Here is a 20605-nt window from a genome sequence, read left to right on the forward strand (position 1 = left end):
TATATATATATATATATATATGTGTGTGTGTGTGTGTGTCAATATATACTGTATATATACATACAGTATATGTAGGTGTGTGTATATATGGGTGCATATATCAAGAATGAGAATAATCCAAAGAGAAGGCTGCTGTTTGTTCGTTCCTAAAAAAGCATAGGAGCCGGGTGCACGTCCCAGGGCGTAGACCATGTGCAAATCAAAAAGGAGACAGAATCAGGCGGCACTCAGCGGCATCCAGATGAAGAATTTCATAAAAAAATTTCATACCAGAGCCAGGGTACAGGTGGTGGGGGAGGGGGAGGACTCTCCTCCCCCACCACCTGTACCCCATGGTATGAATTTTTTTGATCAAATTCTTCATCCGGATGCCACTGAGTGCCACCTGATTCTGTCTCCTTTTGGTATATATAGGTGCATGAGCGTGTATATATGTGGCGCCCTGGACAAGCCAGGACGTCACAGGTACTGCAACAACACACCCCACACCCCGGTTAGGCACATCAGTCACACACAAATCCTTGTTGCCTCCCTCCAGGGGCTGATGTCCACACCAGGTGGGGTGGAGCCAGGTGGTTGGCCCCACCCACTGAGGAGTTCACAGTCCTGGAGGCAGGAAAGGAAGTCAGTTAAGCTCGAGAGCTAGAGAACAGTTAGAGAGTTGAGGGAATTGGTAGTGGAGCAGACTGACCGTGTCCGGGTGCGTGGCCCGGGCACAAACAGCAAGGTTGGCAGACGGTGGTGACCGTCTGCAGGCGAGGCCGATTGACGCACAACCGTAAGGACCGGGGACGGGCGGTGGCCCGCCGGTACCGGACCGGGGAGCGAAGTGAAGCCAGCACACATCGGCAGGGCCTGCGGACCCCGACCAGGCTTGGAGTCGCCGTTAAACAGGTCAAATCCGTTAGTGACCGGAACCCCAGGGGTTTCCTAGCAGCCAAGACCTGATTGAAGGCAACCGTCCAAACAGCAAGAGGGAAATACAGCTACCGCCACAGCTAGAGTTCCCAGGGCCAGAGCCTGCGGGCAAAAAGGGGCTCCTCTGGCAAATACACCGCTGGGGAGTGGGTTACCGGTGGGAAGCCATCGGAGCCGACAACACATTACAGGTGCACGGAGAGACATTCACCGCCAACCTACCGGGAGTGACCATCGCAGCCGGCTGCGGGACCCGTCCATCCAGCCGTTTGTTTTACCAGAGACTCCGTCTGCGTCATTGGCTGAGTGAGTACCATCGTGCTGCGCTGCCGCCCCTGCACCTCGCCAAACCCCGCTATCCACCTTCAGTCACCATCACCGGGCCCCGGGACCACCAAAACCCCCTACCCACGGAGGGGAGAGAAACATCTCGGCTGCACCCTGTCATCGCTCCCGGGATCCCCATCCAGAGCAGCGGTGGTGTCCCAACCTCACCACAACCGTGGGTGTCGTCATGGACAAAATCCCCAAACCAAACCATCCAGTTTTCACTCACGGGCGAGGAGCGCCGCTCGAGTCCCCGGATCCGGCCCACCGCTGGAGCCACCGAGCAGCAGCAGCGCCGGACCCGAGCGTTGGCAAGCGCAGCGCCCCGCCGCCCGCGACAACTTGGCGTCACGAACAGGATTCTTACCATTCTACCGCCTGGTAGAAGTGCGCCTTGTGTCCCGCCGGAGGTGTCCGGCCGAAAATTTTCAGAAGCCGCCATCTTGGGCGCGAAAAGTTCCTCGCTCGAGCGTCTTCCCGAGCAGTAGAGGCGCGAAAGCCGAAGCTCCGCCCCTGAAGAGGAGGTGCTGGAAAGAAACCAAGGGGGGACGGAAACACGATGTCTGCGCCCGACGGAGCCGCTGGAGGAGCGTTGGACGTGGCCGCAGGAGTGCCAGAAGATGGAAATGGGCCCGGCCGTGCTCTGGCCGCAGGAGCGTGGGGGGGCCGTGGCCCCCGCCCTTGCTCAGGTGATGCCGTTCTCCTTGCCCTATGTGCCCGGAGCTACCTGGCTGCCGCAGTACGACGGGAAACCTGACACCTTGCAGGTCTTCCGAAAGAAGCTTAGCCCGCTCCTAGAACTGTATCCCCTGACTGATAAGCAGCATGCAGCGATAGTGCTGGGGCAGCTAACCTGCGCGGCTGAGCAGGAGGGGGATCAGTCCTCCGTGGCCACTATCTTCGAAAAGCTACAGATTGCCTTTGAGACTCGCACCGGAGCTGAGCTGCGAATGCAGTTTTACCAATGCCGACAGCGACCTACCGACAGTATCAGAGACTATGCCCTGCGTCTGCAAACTTCTCTCCGTACGCTGAAGCGGGTGGATACGATCAATGATGCTGACAGTAACAAAATGCTGGTAGAGCAGTTCGTGCAGGGGATGAGAACCCCGGAAGACCGCAAACAGCTTCGGCTGTGGGCCTTAGAGCACCCAGATGTGGACTTTGCCGTGTTGAAAGAACAGGCCATTAAAGCGCTGCAGACCCTGGCGTCCGATGTCCCTGGAGCGGCCCCGTGGCCAGCTGAGACGGCTCCCATCGTGGTAGCCCCTTCTCCCCCAGCTCCCGCAGCGCCTGCAACTTCTGGTGGAATGATGGAGGAACTGGCTGCCCAAGTCCGTCGCATGGATGGAGACCTCGCCAAAATCCTCGCCGCACTTCAGCCTCCAACGAGACCCAGGCCCCCGGGGGGGTTACAGCTCGCCGACTGCCCAGATGACGTCCCCTGGATGCAGCGGAGGAGGGCTAATGATCCACGGTATGGACCTCCAATCTGTTACAGGTGCAGCAAGCCCGGCCACTACTCCCGACGGTGTCCGTTAAACGAGCAACCCCTGGGCCAAGGGCCAATCCGCAGGAGTAGAACCCAGTGGCCCCCCCGACTGGCGGGACCGGTTCATCGGGGCCCGCCCCATCATCCCTCTAGCTGTGGACGGCGTCCCGCTGATGGCGCTCCTGGACACTGGATCTCAGGTAACCACGATGCCATATACACTGTATCACCGGTATTGGGGGGATGATGAACTTGCCCCTCCAGATGGCAGCATGACATTGATCGCCGCTGATGGCCTCCCCTTGACCCAAGTGGGGTACAAACGTGTGGCTATGACTGTGGGGCGGACCGAGCTGCAGCACCAAGGAATGATCGTGATAATGAATGACCCCAGCGATCATGACCCGAAGGTAGTGCTAGGAACGAATGTAATGGAGCATTGCATGAGTGAGGTGCTGACCCTACTACAACAGCTGGCCGCCACCGCAGCAGGAGGCCGACAGAGGGCTGTGCAGCGCGAGATTCGGGCCTTGATGTATCGACAGCAAGTAAACTCTGCTGGAGGAGAGATTGGGGGAGTGAGAGTGATGGATGTGGCCCCTTTGATTGTGCCTCCCCGGAGCGAGATGATGATTTGGTGTAGGGCAGCGGTAGGTCCCCAGGGGCGTGATTACCCAGCCATGGTAAAGCCCATGCCCTCCGAATACTGGCCCACTGTAATGGCCGCCCGGGGAGTGGTAGACGTTAAAAAGGGGAGAGTGCCCGTGAGCGTGTTAAACTGTGGGGAGGAAGAGGTTAGGCTTCCCCAGTACGCTACCCTTGCCAAGCTGCTTACCCTGGACCCCCACGCCATCCAAGAGGCCGTGTCCCCGACCTCCCCGCCTGCCGCCAGTCACCACACGTCCCCTGAACGGTTAGATGAGTGGTGTCGAGAGTTACACGTAGGCACTGACGATACCCCCACACATCACAGGGATGGGGTATACCGGGTAGTGCAGGAATATGAGCGAGTTTTCAGCAAACACCCGCTGGATTTTGGGCGGATTAGAGGGGTCCAACACTACATCCCCACCGGCAAACACCCCCCCATTAAGGAGAGGTATAGACCTATCCCGCCCGCACACTATCAATGCGCGAAAGACATGTTGAAGAACATGAAAGAGGCGGGGGTTATTCGGGATAGCTGCAGTCCCTGGGCAGCTCCGCTGGTGCTGGTCAAGAAATAGGATGGCACCATGAGAATGTGTGTGGATTACCGGAAGATTAACCAGATAATGCATAAAGATGCCTACCCTCTGCCCCGTATTGAAGAATCTCTAGCCGCGCTGAGAACCGCTTCTCTACCCTTGACCTCACCAGCGGGTACTGGCAGGTGGCCGTGGCACCCGAAGACCGTGAGAAGACCGCTTTCGCTACTCCCATGGGACTCTGCGAGTTCAACAGGATGCCGTTCGGGCTGTGCAACGCCCCTGGAACCTTCCAACAGCTAATGGAATGCTGTCTGGGACATCTGAATTTTGAGACCGTCTTGTTGTACCTGGATGATGTAATCGTGTACTCACAGACGTATGAAGCCCACCTGGAGCACCTAGCTGAGGTGTTCGCGTCCCTTGCCATGTATGGGATGAAGTTGAAACCCTCCAAGTGTCACCTGTTGAAGCCCAGGGTGCAGTACCTCGGACATATGGTGGGCGCGGAAGGCGTCGCCCCAGATCCAGAGAAGATCACTGCCATACAAGACTGGCCGAGACCGACCACGGTGAGGGAGGTGGAAAAGTTCCTGGGTCTGGTGGGCTACTACCGCCGCTTCATCAAAGGGTATACGAAAATGGCTGCCCCCATGCAAGACCTCCTTGTGGGACAAACCAAGGGTGGTAGACCTCCTGGAACCCCGTTGGCGTGGGGGGAAGAGCATGAAGAGTCCTTCCGCCAGCTGAAGACGGCTTTGACTGGGGAAGAAATCCTAGCGTACCCCGACTACAGCCTCCCATTCATCCTCTACACCGACGCCAGCAATGTGGGCTTGGGGGCGGTATTATCCCAGGTCCAAGATGGAAGGGAGAAAGTGATCGCTTATGCTAGCCGAAAACTCCGACCTACGGAAAGGAACCCTGAGAACTACAGCTCTTTCAAGCTCGAGCTCTTAGCAGTGGTGTGGGCTATCACCGAGCGGTTCCGCCATTACCTAGCAGCCGCCAAGTTCACCCCTTACACGGACAATAACCCATTGACCCATCTGGATACAGCTAAGCTGGGTGCATTGGAGCAGCGGTGGGTGGCCAGGCTAGCCAATTACGACTTCACCATCAAATACCGGGCCGGACGTACAAATGCTAATGCCGATGCACTCTCCCGGATGCCCCACCTGTCGGAAGAGGGGCCGTATGATGATGACCTCAAAGAGATCGAGTTGCCTGCGTTTCACCGGCCGCTAGTTGAGAAGTTGCGTGTCCATCAGCAACAGATGAACCTAGATCCGCTGCCCAGCCAAGGGTGGCAAGAAGCTCAGGACCAGGCACCTGCTGTCCGCTTGGTCAAAACCCTGGTGGAACGGGGCTCTGCTGGGATAGACCCTGCCGCCCCTGCCGAGGCCCAACGCCTGTGGCGGGAACGAACCCGGTTGTACCTGCACCAAGGGAAGTTGTATCGGGAGTTAATCAACCCAAAGACCCACGAGAAGGTTCGCCAGCTGGTGATCCCTCAGGCTAACGTGCCCACTGTCTTGCAGGCATACCATGACGGGGCCGGGCACTTCGGATGGAAGAAGCTGGAAATGCTATTGAGGGAGCGGTTTTATTGGAGTGGGATGTGGGAATCGGTGAGGCCTGGTGCCGAGAATGCGGTCCCTGCGCACTGAGAAGAAGGGACGAGGCCAGCCAGAAGGCCCCTCTTCGCCCAATCATTACGCATCAACCGCTGGAGATGGTTGCCCTTGACCATGTGAATCTCACTCCTAACTGAAGTGGGTATACTTATGCTCTGACTATTGTGGACCACTATTCAAGATTCATGGTGGTTGTCCCAGTCAAGGACCTGACCGGCCGTACCGCCGCTAGAGCGCTCCAGGCCTATTTCTGTCGGCCGCACGGATACCCAGAGAAGGTGCTTACTGACCGGGCCCCGGCCTTTGAAGCGGAGGTATTCCAAGAATTCTGCCAGTTGTACGGTTGCAATAAAATTCGGACCACGCCTTACCATGCCCAGACCAATGGCATGTGTGAAAAGATGAACCACTTGGTCCTGGGCCTCTTCAAGACGTTACCGCTGGAAGAGCGGAATCTGTGGCCGGAGAAGTTACCTGACCTAGTCGATATGTATAACAACATCCCTTCCAGCTCTACGAAGTGCACACCGGCATACCTGATGAGAGCTCGGCCCGGTCGACTGCCAGTGGACCTAGAAATGGGTTTGGAGGCCCCGGAAGCACTCCCTTCAACTGCCGGATGGGACGCTCGGTGAAGAGCGCAGTACCGACAGGTCCAGGACTATGTGGAAAAGAACTTGTGTCGGAGTCGGAGGCAGCAGGAGCAGTGCTTCAACAGGAAAGCGCCTGCAGGTCCCTTTCAGCCAGGGGATGTAGTCTTGAAGCGAAAGCGAAAGCGAAACTGGACGATCAATGGGAGAAGACCCCGTATGTAATACAACCCACCGATTGGGAGGATGGGAAAGCCTACCAGATCAGCCGTGACCAGGGGAAGACTTTGGCCACGGTGTCCCGAGACCACTTGAAGAGGTGCCCACCACCATTGAGGACGGCAACTGAAGCCCCGGCCACCGAACCGGCTGAGGAGAAGGAAAATGCGGTAATCCACACGATGATGGGCGATTTCCCGGCCGATTGGCCTACACAGAACGGCGCAGTGATTCTTCCAGTGATACTGTTCCCACAACCCGTGGAGGAAAAAGAGATGGAAATGGCCGTTAATGACCCAGCGCCCAGGGATGTGCCTGTACCCAGCTCCCCTATGCCTCTGCCTGCCCCACATGATAGCCGGGGGGAGGAACCAGCTGTGTCCTCTGCCTCACTGCCTACCACCACAGACATTGGGCCACGTAGGTCCACACGTCCCAACCTAGGTCGACCCCCGCTTAGGTACAGGGAGACTACCATTTAGGGGTGTGATCTGTTGAATGTATGAATAAGTAAAAGAATGATAAGAAAAATAATCAGCTGAACTGTTATCTGATTTGCAACCGTGATTGAACCGGCCGTTGCCGGCAACTAGTCCCCATTGGGACTTTCTGCACCGTTTGCGTAAGAAACTGCTTACGGACACGCCCGAGAACTTGCAGGGCAACCACAAACTTGTGGCATGTAAATAATTGTGGGCATACATTCGTGACCGCCTCCGGAGAGGCAGATTGGAGGAAGGGCCTGCAGTGGAGTAGGCTGGGGCCCGGCCACCACTTGGACCGGTGGCCATCCTCCGGAGGTCAGGGGTTCCCCATGGACGTGGGTCCCCTGAATGGGACCATACCCGCTCGGGCAGCCTGGTAATTGACTGGGGCAAGGGGTGCTGCCCACTTCTTAGGGGCAGCATCAGGGCCAGGTTGTTTGGGCGGGAGAGAGCGGAAGCCGTTGCCGTTAATAAAAATGTATTTTAGTAACGTTAAAGGAAGTGCCTCCCGTTAAGGGAAGAGTTATAACATGCTATGTTGAATGTTTTATATGTTTTCCCCTTTTTCAACAGTTACAAAATAAAACCGGTGATGGACGGGCAGCCCGCGGACGGTCTGCGTTTAACCAAGGGGGAATGTGGTGCCCTGAACAAGCCAGGACGTCACAGGTACTGCAACAACACACCCCACTCCCCGGTTAGGCACATCAGTCACACACACAAATCCTTGTTGCCTCCCTCCATGGGCTGATGTCCACACCAGGTGGGGTAGAGCCAGGCGGTTGGACCCACCCACTGAGGAGTTCACAGTCCTGGAGGCAGGAAAGGAAGTCAGTTAAGCTCGAGCAGAGCTAGAGAACAGTTAGAGAGTTGAGGGAATTGGTAGTGGAGCAGACTGACCGTGTCCGGGTGCGTGGCCCGGGCACAAACAGCAAGGTTGGCAGACGGTGGTGACCATCTGCAGGCGAGGCCGATTGACGCACAACCATAAGGACCGGGGACGGGCGGTGGCCCGCCGGTACCGGACCGGGGAGCGAAGAGAAGCCAGCACCATTCGGCAGGGCCTACGGACCCCGACCAGGCTTGGAGTCACCGTTAAACCGGTCAAATCCGTCAGCGACGGGAACCTCCGGGGTTTCCCAGCAGCAAAGACCCGACTGAAGGCAACCGCTCAACCGTAAAGGGAAATACAGCTACCGCTACAGCTAGAGTTCCCAGGGCCAGAGCCTATGGGCAAAAAGGGGCTCCTCTGGCAAATACACCGCTGGGGAGCGGGTTACCGGTGGGAAGCCATCGGAGCCGACAACACATTACAGGTGCACGGAGAGACAGTCACCGCCAACCTACCGGGAGTGACCATCGCAGCCGGCTGCGGGACCCGTCCATTCAGCCGTTTGTTTTACCAGAGACTTCGTCTGCGTCATTGGCTGAGTGAGTACCATCGTGCCGCCTGGCACTGCGCTGCCGCCCCTGCGACCCTCCACCTCGCCAAACCCCGCTATCCACCTTCAGTCACCATCACCGGGCCCCGGGACCACCAAAACCCCCTACCCACGGAGGGGAGAGAAACATCTCGGCTGCTCCCTGTCATCGCTCCCGGGATCCCCGTCCAGAGCAGCGGTGGTGTACCAACCTCACCACAACCGTGGGTGGCGTCACGGACAAAATCCCCAAACCATCCCCTTTTCACTCACGGGCGAGGAGCGCCGCTCGAGTCCCCGGATCCGGCCCACCGCTCGAGCCACCGAGCAGCAGCAGCGCCGGACCCGAGCGTTGGCGAATGCAGCGCCCCGCCGCCCGCGACATATATATATATATCCACAGTATATATTTGTTTGTGCATGTGTGTGTATATATAGGTGCATGCCTGTGTGCATATATATATATGTAGGTGCATGTGTATGTGTGTGTGTGTGTGTGTGTGTGTGTGTGTGTGTGTGTGTGTGTGTGTGTGTGTGTATATATATATATATATATATATATATATATATATATATATATATATATATATATATATACTAGAAGGTGGCCCGATTCTACGCATCGGGTATTCTAGAATTTATGTATTGTGTAGTTAATGTATGATATGTTGTTGTGTAGTTACCAAGTGTTTTTGTAGGGCGCTGTCCATGTTCTGGGTGTTGTCTGGGTGTGGCGGGGGGGGTGAGAGCGGTGTTGTTTGTGTGTTGCGTTGTGTGTGTTGCGTTGTTTGTGGAGCGCTGTGTGTCTGTAGCGTTGTGTGTGTGTGTTGCGCGGTTTGTGTGGGTGTGGGGTGCGTGTGTGTGTTTTGGGGGGGGTATGTTTTGTGCAATGTGTGTGTTGTGCGGTATGTGCGTATCTTTGTGTGTGCCGCGGGGTTTGTGTGTTGGGTGTTGTGTGTGTGCGGCGTTGTCTGTGTGTGTGGGTGTTTGTGTAGGGCGGTGTTTGTGGTTGCCAGTGTGTGTGTGTGGTGTGTTGTGCAGTGCATGTGTGGCGGTGTGTGTGTGTGTTTTGGGGGGAGGTGTGCACCCCCCATCGTGCTCCATCCCCCATGCTGCGCACCCCCCATCGTGCTCCATCCCCCATGCTGCGCACCCCCCATCGTGCTCCATCCCCCATGCTGCGCACCCCCCATCGTGCTCCATCCCCCATGCTGCGCACTCCCCATCGTGCTCCATCCCCCATGCTGCGCACCCCCCATCGTGCTCCATCCCCCATGCTGCGCTCCCCCCATCGTGCTCCATCCCCCATGCTGCGCACCCCCCATCGTGCTCCATCCCCCATGCTGCGCACTCCCCATCGTGCTCCATCCCCCATGCTGCGCACTCCCCATCGTGCTCCATCCCCCATGCTGCGCACCCCCCATTGTGCTCCATCCCCCATGCTGCGCACCCCCCATCGTGCTCCATCCCCCATGCTGCGCACTCCCAAACGTGCTCCATCCCCCATGCTGCGCACTCCCCATCGTGCTCCACAGTCACACATCAGACAGTATACACGCACACATCTGATCGCATACACTCACAAACACACCCCACTTCTCCCTGTGCCCACCGGTGGGCGGTCTCAGCAGCTGTGCTGCACGCCGTGCTCCTCTGCCGACACTCACAGATCCGATCGCATACACTCACACACACACACTCACACATCAGAACACACTCACACACATCCGATCGCATACATTCACATACACACACACTGACGATATCGCACATACACGCTCACACAATCACAACATCCAGAGATACCACATGCTTCCGGCCATGTGGTCCTCCTGCAGGTCCTGGAAGGTCACCGAGAAGCAAGCGATATCACGGGATGTTGTGAGTGTGTGGATGTGATCTGATGTGTGTGTGAGGTGTGTGTGAGAGTGAGTGTGATCTGATGTGTGTGTGTGTGTCTGTTGTTATGTGTGTGTGTGTGTGTGTGTTCCGCCGCTGCAGGACCTTGATGCGCTCACCTGGCCAATCCGGTGTTTGGGGCGAGCGTCCAATGCGTGAGGGGGCGGGTCCATGCTGAGCGGCTAATCCGTGTGTGGGGGCGGGGCCATGCCGAGCCCAGCGGCCAATCCGCTGTTTGGGGCGAGCGTCCAATGCGTGAGGGGGCGGGTCCAGGCCGAGCGGCCAATCCGTGCGGGGGGCGTGGCCATGGCGAGCCCAGCGGCCAATCCGCTGTTTGTCACCGTAAGGACACAATTTTGGAGCAAGACAGACAGACAGACAGAATAAGGCAATTATATATATAGATATATATATATATAGGTGCACGTGTGTATACATAGGTGCACGTCTGTGTGTGTATGTAAATATATCTGTGTATATATGTAGGTGCATGTCTATGTGCGTGTATATATATATATATATATACACATGTATGTGTGTATATATATATATACAATATATGTTCGTGCATATGTATGTACATATGTATGTGTGTGTGTATATATAGGTGCATGTCTGTGTGTATGTGTGTGTGTCTGTGTGTGTGTGTCTGTGTGTGTGTATATATATATATATATATATATATATATGCACGAGGGTAAATATCTAAGTGCATGTGTGCGAATATATGTGCATGTGTGTGTACATCTGAAAGCATATGTACAAAAAAGCCACAAATAAATGCAGGCAATAACACTCCAACAGTTTACATGCTGCAGATTGTTTTCTGCACCAAATCTAAAAGGAAAAAATAAGTAACATGTGTACAACACTTCAGAATTTTCAGTGACTGCTGGCTTAGCTGATATAAAGATAGGAATGCAGATTTGTGACAAAATCTGTACCCAATCTGTATTAGAAAAAGGCATAAAAAACGCACCATGCGCACACAACCTAAGACGCTGCGTTAAAAACTCACCAAAAGCTCATTGTGGCAATTTAGCCTTATGGAGACATTTTTTTTTTAAAGCTTTTGAGTTGCGAATTTATGGCTTTTTTTTTTTTAAATTATACATAATTTTTAAATACTGTCTTAGTGAAGTGATTTATTAAATAAAGGTAAATAAGTACATGGTGTGTCAGTATTGCAGCTTCACAAGCTGTAAGGCCTCACTAAATAGGAAAAACAACTGTTGTAGGCGCTGTGTATCATAAGTAGTGACAGGACAGCATGAAGAGCAGAACTGGGCTGATGAGGCCTACTATGCAAAGAAGCCAGGGACTAGATTTGAGATGTCTCCAAACAAAGGAGGATGCCTGGACGGATGACACCACAGGGAGTTGTGTCCTCTCTTATGTGCGTCTATAATAAGGCCTGAGAACTGAAGGCTCTTTCAGTGTGAGAAGAAGAGGCAGGTAGAAGATGGAGGCTAAATAGCATATATATCAGGCAGCAAAATAATGCTGTAATAATAGAGTCTGCCTTTCACTGATCACTGTGCTGTCACACAGAGTTTTCCACAAATTTCGCCAACTGCCATGGTGGCATTGGGCTCTGTTCAGTTTACAGATTCTGACACTCCGTCCGATGATTTGTCTGGTGTCTGAGATCAGCACAGGCAGACTCGGGCATTGATCTGCTGTGTGCTGAATCATAGGAAGGCTAGCAAAAGTTCATCTCTGCTGGTCTGCTTGCTTTAATCACTTGATGTGGGGAGACCTATCACATCTGCTTCCCTCCTGTTTATACTGTTGGAATCCTTCTTCCCATGCCAGCTACAGTTTATTCTGTGTTGATCTGTGAGGTGTCCCAGATTCCTTCTGGTGAAAGATGTGTTTATTGGTACTTTTTGCTTGGTTGTGGACTTTACCTCTGTTGTTTTGTACTTCCTTCCTGCTCTTGTCTTTCCTCCTAAATCTATAAGGCTATGTGCGCACTTTGCGTTGAGGTAGTTGCAGTTGTAAACGCATCCTCTGGCTGAAATTGTCTTTGTCAAATTTGGTTTTGACAACAAAAACGCTATAAATACGCTTGTGTTTTTACCGCGTTTTAGCCGCGTTTTTACTGCGATTTACATGCTTTTTCATTGCTTAAAGTCAGATGCGTTTTTAATAGAAATACACTATTAAATAAAGTTTAAACATTCAAACACAATGAAAAAAACGGGGAAAAAATGATAACAAATATCATGATTAAAATCATGCACAAAATAGCTAATTTTATTAAAATTATAACTGTTTTATAATATCTATGCAAAAAATAAGGTTAAATTATGGATTTTCATTAATTTAATTGTCGGACTGTGTGTGTGTAAAGGGACATATTATGTCCTTATTATAAAGTCAAAAACGCATGCGTTGATTTTGTCAAAAAAGCATGCATTCTGCATCAAAAAAGCATGATAAATGCTGGGATTTTGATTTAGGATGCGTTTTGAAAGTTCACATTGACTCTAATGTTAACAAAACGCTGCCAAAATGGCAAACAATTGACATGCTGTTTCTTTAAATGCTGAATTTTTGCCAAATTTTCTGCAACTGAAACGCTGCGTTTTTAACAGCATAGTGCGCACAAGAAATCCCTATTTCCCATAGACTTTGCTTGAAAATCAAAACGCATGCATTTTAGCATTAACACGCTGCAGTTCAAAACGCTGCGGAAACACATGAAAAAAAGCAAAGTGCGCACACAGCCTTAGACGCACTAGAAAGTGCCTTTTTCTTAAGAAAAAAAACGGACCCTCTTAAAGAATCCCGCACCCGCAGTAAAAACGCACCAAAACTGCAGCGAAATTCGCATGCGGTTTTACTGCGGTTTGCCACATATTTACCGCAGGTTTGTCCCTGCGGATTTTTACCATTATCTATGGCAAAAACCACAGGTACCTGCAGAAAAGAAGTGACATGCTCATTAATTCCTCATCGGAAAATCCGTGGGTAAATCCGCAGGTATAAAAAAACGCAGTGTGCGCACAGTATTTTTTAAAACCCATAGGATTTGCTGGGGAATGACTGCAGCAATGTTAGACACATTTTCTGCAGCAAATCCGCGGCAAAATCCGTGGTAAATCCGCAGCGTCCGCACAGGGCCTTATTGTGTTATGCTGTGTGTGGTGCACGTACTATGTGACAGAGTTTGGATTTTTCTCTTGTCTGTCTTTTTATGTGGTTTCAACACGCTCCTGTCCCGTCCTTCCCTGGACAAGTCAGAAGCAGAGCCAGGAAGGAGACTCGGGCCTCTCCACCATCAGGAGTATCACTGAGGTTAAGGATAGCATACAGCCCCCTAGTTTGAGGTACAGCTTAGTAGCCCTGATTCCCCAATATCCCAAAGTTATTGTGACATGTACCTTTTGCTTTTATAGGGGCAATCAAGACTTCTGTTTGGCTTTCTGGTATTTTTGCTGGGAAGAGCTGTAAAGGGAATGAAGACCCAACGACGACATCTATATTATAAATATGAAGTAGTATGTTGTATAGAGATAATTCAGGCTTACATAACAGCAGTGCACTGCTATACTGGGTGTCCCTATAGCCCACCAGTAGAAGTCATTTTGGGGGTGCACCCTATTGTTACTTGCAGATACTGCCAGTTCATCTTAGTTCTTCAGCAGGCAGCAGTCCCTGAGCCATTACTTTTCTGACTGGCATAGTTATATGAATGTATGTATTTTTTCAATGGCACTGTTTTGGGGTATATATTATTATTTGATTAATATTTATTCATTTTTGAGGTGTGAGAATTATGTATAGGGAACCTGACAGATGATACATTGTGTCCACAAATCATTTAAGATGTATCATCCGGCAGCTATATGACTTCAGACAGTTATTTATGACACTAAAATGCTGCAGCGTTACAGATAAACGTGCTTTAAAAGCCACTAGGGACCAAGGTGCACTGGAGACTAGTCAGAAAGGCGGGTCCATGGTGGCTTGTCTCCACCCACGCCCCCTTGAGTGACAGATCTCCCCTTCGTGTGTGTATAGGGAGAGACCTGTGATTTCAGGGTACGAGGCAGGATGAAGATGCTGGGGATGCATCTGCCCAACTAGACATCCGTACGGCTCAGTCTTCGGCAGCTTTTAAAGGGAACCTGTCAGCAGAAATTTTGCAATAAACCTAAAAGATTCCCCCTCTGCAGCTCCTGTGCTGCATTCTAGCAAGGTTCCTGTTGTTATTGTGCCCCCTTTGAGACCAAAATAAAGATTTTATAAAGTATTACCTTTTTGTATGTTAATCTTTTTTTTATGTACACAGGGGCGGGCTGTCTTGCGTCCGTTATTCGCCTCCTGCCGCTTTACGCCGTCTCCAATCGCTCATTTCCATAACTGAGGACGCCGCCCAGTGCTCCCGAGGTCTCGCACATGCGCCGTGCCACACTCGCGGGAGTGAGCACTGTGCAGTGTGACCGCTGGTGACGTGATTGCGCAGGCGTGAGATTATGGGCGGTGCTGTGATTGTCATCAGCAAGTACCCGCCCATAATCTCGTGCCCGCGCTTTTCACTCTGCCTCCACCGTTATGCTGCTCCGCTCCTCCCATCTATTAACTGCTTCAGGGAAAGATGGGTAAGAGGTGACGTGGGTTCATCTGGCCAGCGCTTGCGCAGAACGGTGGAGGCAGAGGGGAAAGCGCGGGCACGAGATTATGGGCGGGTACTTGCTGATGACAATCACAGTGCCGCCCATAATCTCACGCCTGCGCAATCACGTCACCAGTGGTCACACTGTGCACAGTGCTCAGTCCCTCGAGAGTGGCACGGCACATGCGCGAGACCTCAGGAGCCCTGGGCGGCGTCATCAGCTATGGAAATGAGCGATGGGGGACGGCGTAAAGTGGCAGAAGGGCGACTAACGGACCCAAGAGAGCCCGCCCACGTGTACATAAAAAAAGATTAGCATACAAAAAGGTAAGACTTTATAAAGTCTTTATTTTGGTCTCAAAGGGGGCACAATAACAACAGGAACCTTGCTAGAATGCAGCCCAGGAGCTGCAGAGGGGGGATCTTTTAGGTTTATTGCAAAATTTCTGCTGACAGGTTCCCTTTAAGACTGCAGTGTTTCAGAGTCAAATATACCTGGCTGAATTCATACCGCCAGTGGCTGATAGATGCTGCGCGATCCACCGGCAGCATGTATCAGCTGTCAGATTCCCTTTACTCCACTTAAGTTTTTGGCTGTTCTTCACATTATGCACCATGTGGTATAAATGTCATGATTACTTTATTCTACTTGCAATTCCAATTAAGTAATCTTTCTCGTTATGTTATCTTTGACTACTTCTTGTACTGTGAAAACTTTTATTTTATTTTGTGCCATCACATTTGAAGAGTGACATTTTTTTAAAAGCAACACACCAGCTTTTTGTTTTTCCACCACTGTACTGGTGTTTTTAACCTAGGGTTCCTGTTCACGGACTTATACTCAACCTCTGACATTTTCCTCCTTTTTCGGCATCACACCAGTCCCCCGGTGTCATCTTGAAACTACAGCTTTTGCCTGCCCAGAATTCAAAACTTACATCACAAGCTCTCATAGACTGAGGCCAGAACAAGGCTCTCATAGACTGAGGCCAGAACGAGGCTCTCATAGACTGAAGCCAGAAAGAGGCTCTCATAGACGGAGGCCAGAACAAGGCTCTCATTGCCTGAGGCCAGAACGAGGCTCTCATAGCCTGAGGCCAGAACGAGGCTCTCATAGCCTGAGGCCAGAACGAGGCTCTCATAGCCTGAGGCCAGAACGAGGCTCTCATAGCCTGAGACCAGAACGAGGCTCTCATAGCCTGAGGCCAGAGTGAGGCTCTCATAGCCTAAGGCCAGAACGAGGCTCTCATAGATGTGCAAAAGAGTGATCTCTGGCTCGCTTCAAGAAAAATGGAAATGATCTGGTAGATCACAAAGTGCTGGAGAATGACAGGAGCGGCGTTGATAGAAAATGAAGATGCCACAGGGTGAGTATAAGACTAGGGGCAGAAGACTTAGGGGTACTTTGCACACTACGATATCGCAGGTGCGATGTCAGTGGGGTCAAATCGAAAGTGACGCACATCCGGCGTCGCTGTCGATATCGTAGTGTGTAAATCCTTTATGATACGATTAACGAGCGCAAAAGCGTCGTAATTGTATCATCGGTGTAGTGTCCGACATTTCTATAATGTAGCTGCAGCGACGGTACGATGTTGTTCCTTGTTTCTGCGGCAGCACACATCGCTGTGTGCGAAGCCGCTGGAGCGAGGAACATCTCCTACCTGCGTCACCGCGGCTCACACTGGCTCTGCAGAAGGAAGGAGGTGGGCGGGATGTTTACGTCCCGCTCATCTCCACCCCTCCGCTTCTATTGGCTGCCTGCCGTGTGACGTCGCTGTGACGCCGTACGACCCGCCCCCTTAGTAAGGAGGCGGGTCGCCGGCCAGAGCGACGTCGCAGGGCAGGTAAGAGCATGTGAAGCTGGCGTAGCGATAATGTTCGCTACTGCAGCAATCACAAGATATCGCAGCTGCGACAGGGGCGGGGACTATCGCGCTCGGCATCGCTAGCATCGGCTTGCGATGTCGTAGTGTGCAAAGTACCCCTTAGTTTAGAAGCACAACTCAAGCTGTGAAATAGAATACAAAAAAACCTGGAGTGGTGCTTTAATTTTTGCCCATGTAATAAGAATGAAGGTTTTGTTTTTACAGGGCAATTTGAAGGTTTTACAACCATTTAAGGGCCATATAATGTATTGTTTTTTGTTTGTTTTTTGGTGTTGGGAATGAGAATTGTAATGTTAACATGGCCAATCTCACTTGTAAGGGTACCTTCACACTTAGCGATGCAGCAGCGATCCGACCAGCGATCTGACCTGGTCAGGATCGCTGCTGCATCGCTACATGGTCGCTGGTGAGCTGTCAAACAGGCAGATCTCACCAGCGACCAGTGAACAGCCCCCAGCCAGCAGCGACGTGCAAGCGACGCTGCGCTTGCACGGAGCTGCCGTCTGGAAGCTGCGGAGACTGGTAACTAAGGTAAACATCGGGTATGGTTACCCGATGTTTACATTAGTTACCAGCGCACAGCTGTGTGTGCAGGGAGCAGGGAGCCGCGCACACTGAGCGCTGGCTCCTTGCTCTCCTACCATAGCTACAGTACACATCGGGTTAATTAACCCGATGTGTAATGCAGCTACATGTGCAGAGAGCAGGGAGCCGCGCACACTGCTTAGCGCTGGCTCCTTGCTCTCCTAGCTGCTGTACACATCGGGTTAATTAACCCGATGTGTACAGCAGCTACATGTGCAGAGAGCCGGAGCCGGCAGCACAGGCAGCGTGAGAGCTGCAGATGCTGGTAACTAAGGTAAATATCGGGTAACCACCTTGGTTACCCGATGTTTATCTTGGATACAGCTTACCTCAGCTGTCAGACGCCGGCTCCTGCTCCCTGCTCGCTTCATTTGTCGCTCTCTTGCTGTCACACACAGCGATCTGTGTGTCACAGCAGGAGAGCGGCTTTGAAGAAAACGAACCAGGGCTGTGTGTAACGAGCAGCGATCTCGCAGCAGGGGCCAGATCGCTGCTCAGTGTCACACACAGCGAGATCGCTAATGAGGTCACTGCTGCGTCACAAAAAGCGTGACTCAGCAGCGATCTCGGCAGTGAGCTCGCTGTGTGTGAAGCACCCCTAAGATGTGCTAATCTGTTTTGCACACATACATCACACAAAAGAAGTCACCTGAAGCCGGCCTTTAAAGTCAGTGTTTTTCCTGCATTTTTCTAGCGTTTTTTAAAGAATTCTTTCAGTGTTTTTCTTTCAGTTTTTCATCATTCAAAGCAATGAAAGTGAGAAAACACAGATGCGTTTTTGCTGCTTTGTTGGTGAATGAAACTAATATGTACTGTAGACAAATGACATACCAAAAAAATCCAGCAAACAAAAATCAGCTTTTTTTTTTTTTTTTTTACTGCCAAGAGACTTTTGCATCAGAGAAAAATGCAACAAAAATGCACTGTGTGAACATAGCCTTTGTCATACTGTGTGTGTTGGTTGTTTTCCCACTAAAAGTACATTTACACATTATAGTCTATAGGGTTAGGGTACCTTCACACTTAGCGATGCAGCAGCGATCCGACCAGCGATCTGACCTGGTCAGGATCGCTGCTGCATCGCTACATGGTCGCTGGTGAGCTGTCAAACAGGCAGATCTCACCAGCGACCAGTGAACAGCCCCCAGCCAGCAGCGACGTGCAAGCGACGCTGCGCTTGCACGGAGCCGCCGTCTGGAAGCTGCGGAGACTGGTAACTAAGGTAAACATCGGGTATGGTTACCCGATGTTTACATTAGTTACCAGTGTGAGCAGGGAGCAGGGAGCCGCGCACACTGAGCGCTGGCTCCTTGCTCTCCTAGCTACAGTACACATCGGGTTAATTAACCCGATGTGTAATGCAGCTACATGTGCAGAGAGCAGGGAGCCGCGCACACTGCTTAGCGCTGGCTCCTTGCTCTCCTAGCTGCTGTACACATCGGGTTAATTAACCCGATGTGTACAGCAGCTACATGTGCAGAGAGCCGGAGCCGGCAGCACAGGCAGCGTGAGAGCTGCAGAGGCTGGTAACTAAGGTAAATATCGGGTAACCACCTTGGTTACCCGATGTTTATCTTGGATACAGCTTACCTCAGCTGTCAGACGCCGGCTCCTGCTCCCCTGCTCGCTTCATTTGTCGCTCTCTTGCTGTCACACACAGCGATCTGTGTGTCACAGCAGGAGAGCGGCTTTGAAGAAAACGAACCAGGGCTGTGTGTAACGAGCAGCGATCTCGCAGCAGGGGCCAGATCGCTGCTCATTGTCACACACAGCGAGATCGCTAATGAGGTCACTGCTGCGTCACAAAAAGCGTGACTCAGCAGCGATCTCGGCAGCGAGCTCGCTGTGTGTGAAGCACCCCTTATTCACATATCCAATGGTCAGAATTTAAAAACAAGCAAAAAAAATAAATCTGCAAAACGACGACAAAAAAAATTAAATGGAGACATATTACACCCTGGTCCATTTTGCAAACAGACATTGCCCATTCAAGAGGACGGGTCAGTGAAAGATATAACAGAATATGGATGGTATCCTAGTGCTGTCAGTTGTTCACCCTGACATAGACACAAGGAAAAAAACACATGAAAAACAGACACAAACTGGACAATGAGGTGTTAATAATGTCGCGGGCGGGGAGGAGGATGGCAACGCTGCCCTCACCCACTGCTCGGGTCCGGCTATTGCTGCTGCTGCTGCTCGGTGGTGGCTCGAGCGGTGGGCCGGATCCTGGGGTCTCGAGCGGCGCTCCTCGCCCGTGAGTGAAAGGGGGTTGATTGGTGGTGGGGATTTGGTTATTGTCCGTGACGCCACCCACAGTTGTGGTGATTTTGGTGACACCACCGCCGCTGCTCTGTATGGGGATCCCAGGAGCGGTGACAGGGAGCAGCTGAGTTGTTGGTTCTCCCCTCCGTGGGTAGGGGGGTTGGGTTGTCCCGGGGCCCAGTGATGGGGTAAGGATGGGTGATGGCAGGCGGGTTGCGGGGCCTGGCGAGGTGCAGGGTCGCGGGGGCAGCGCTGTGCCGCATGGCACAGTGGTACTCACTCAGCCTGAGACGATGACACAGTTCTCGGTAAAACACACGGCTGGCAAGACGGGTCCCACGGACGGCTGCTGATGCTTTTCCCCGGTTTTTTTAACGGTGACTGTCCTTTCCCTGCACCTAAGTACTGCTGCTGGTTCCAATGGGTTCCCACCAGTAACCCGCTCCCCGGCTTGGATATGGGCCAGAGGAGACCCTTTTTTGCCCGCAGGCGCTGGCCCTGAGGAACTGATGCCTTGGCGGTGGCGGTGTCACTCTCACTCGGTCGGACTGTTGCCTTCAATCGGGACTTAGTTGTTTGGAAACCCAGGAGGTCCCCTTCACTGACGGATTTGGCAAATTCACGGCGACTCCAAGCCTTGCCTGGGTCCGAAAAGCCCCTGACAATGGTGTTGGCTTCTCCTTGTGTACCGGTCCGGTACCGCCGGGCCACCGCCCGTCCACGGTCCTTCCGGCAACTCCGATAGGCCACTCCTGCAGACGGTCACCACCGTCTGCTAACCTTGCTGTCTCTGTCCGGGGCACACACCCGGACGCTGTCAGATAGTTGCTCCACTACCACCCTGCTCCTCACACTTTCACATCCAAAACTCAACTAACTTCTCACTTTTCCCGCCTCCAGGACTGTGAACTCCTCGGTGGGCGGGACCAACCGCCTGGCTCAGCCCCTGGTGTGAACATCAGCCCCTGGAGGAAGGCAACAAGGATTTTTGGGTCTAGCTTAGATGTGCCTATCCGGGGTGTAGGGTGTGGTGGTGTAATTACCTGTGACCCCTGGCTTGTTCAGGG

The sequence above is a fragment of the Anomaloglossus baeobatrachus genome, chromosome 8 (assembly GCF_048569485.1).
Source record: "Anomaloglossus baeobatrachus isolate aAnoBae1 chromosome 8, aAnoBae1.hap1, whole genome shotgun sequence".
NCBI lineage: Eukaryota > Metazoa > Chordata > Amphibia > Anura > Aromobatidae > Anomaloglossus > Anomaloglossus baeobatrachus.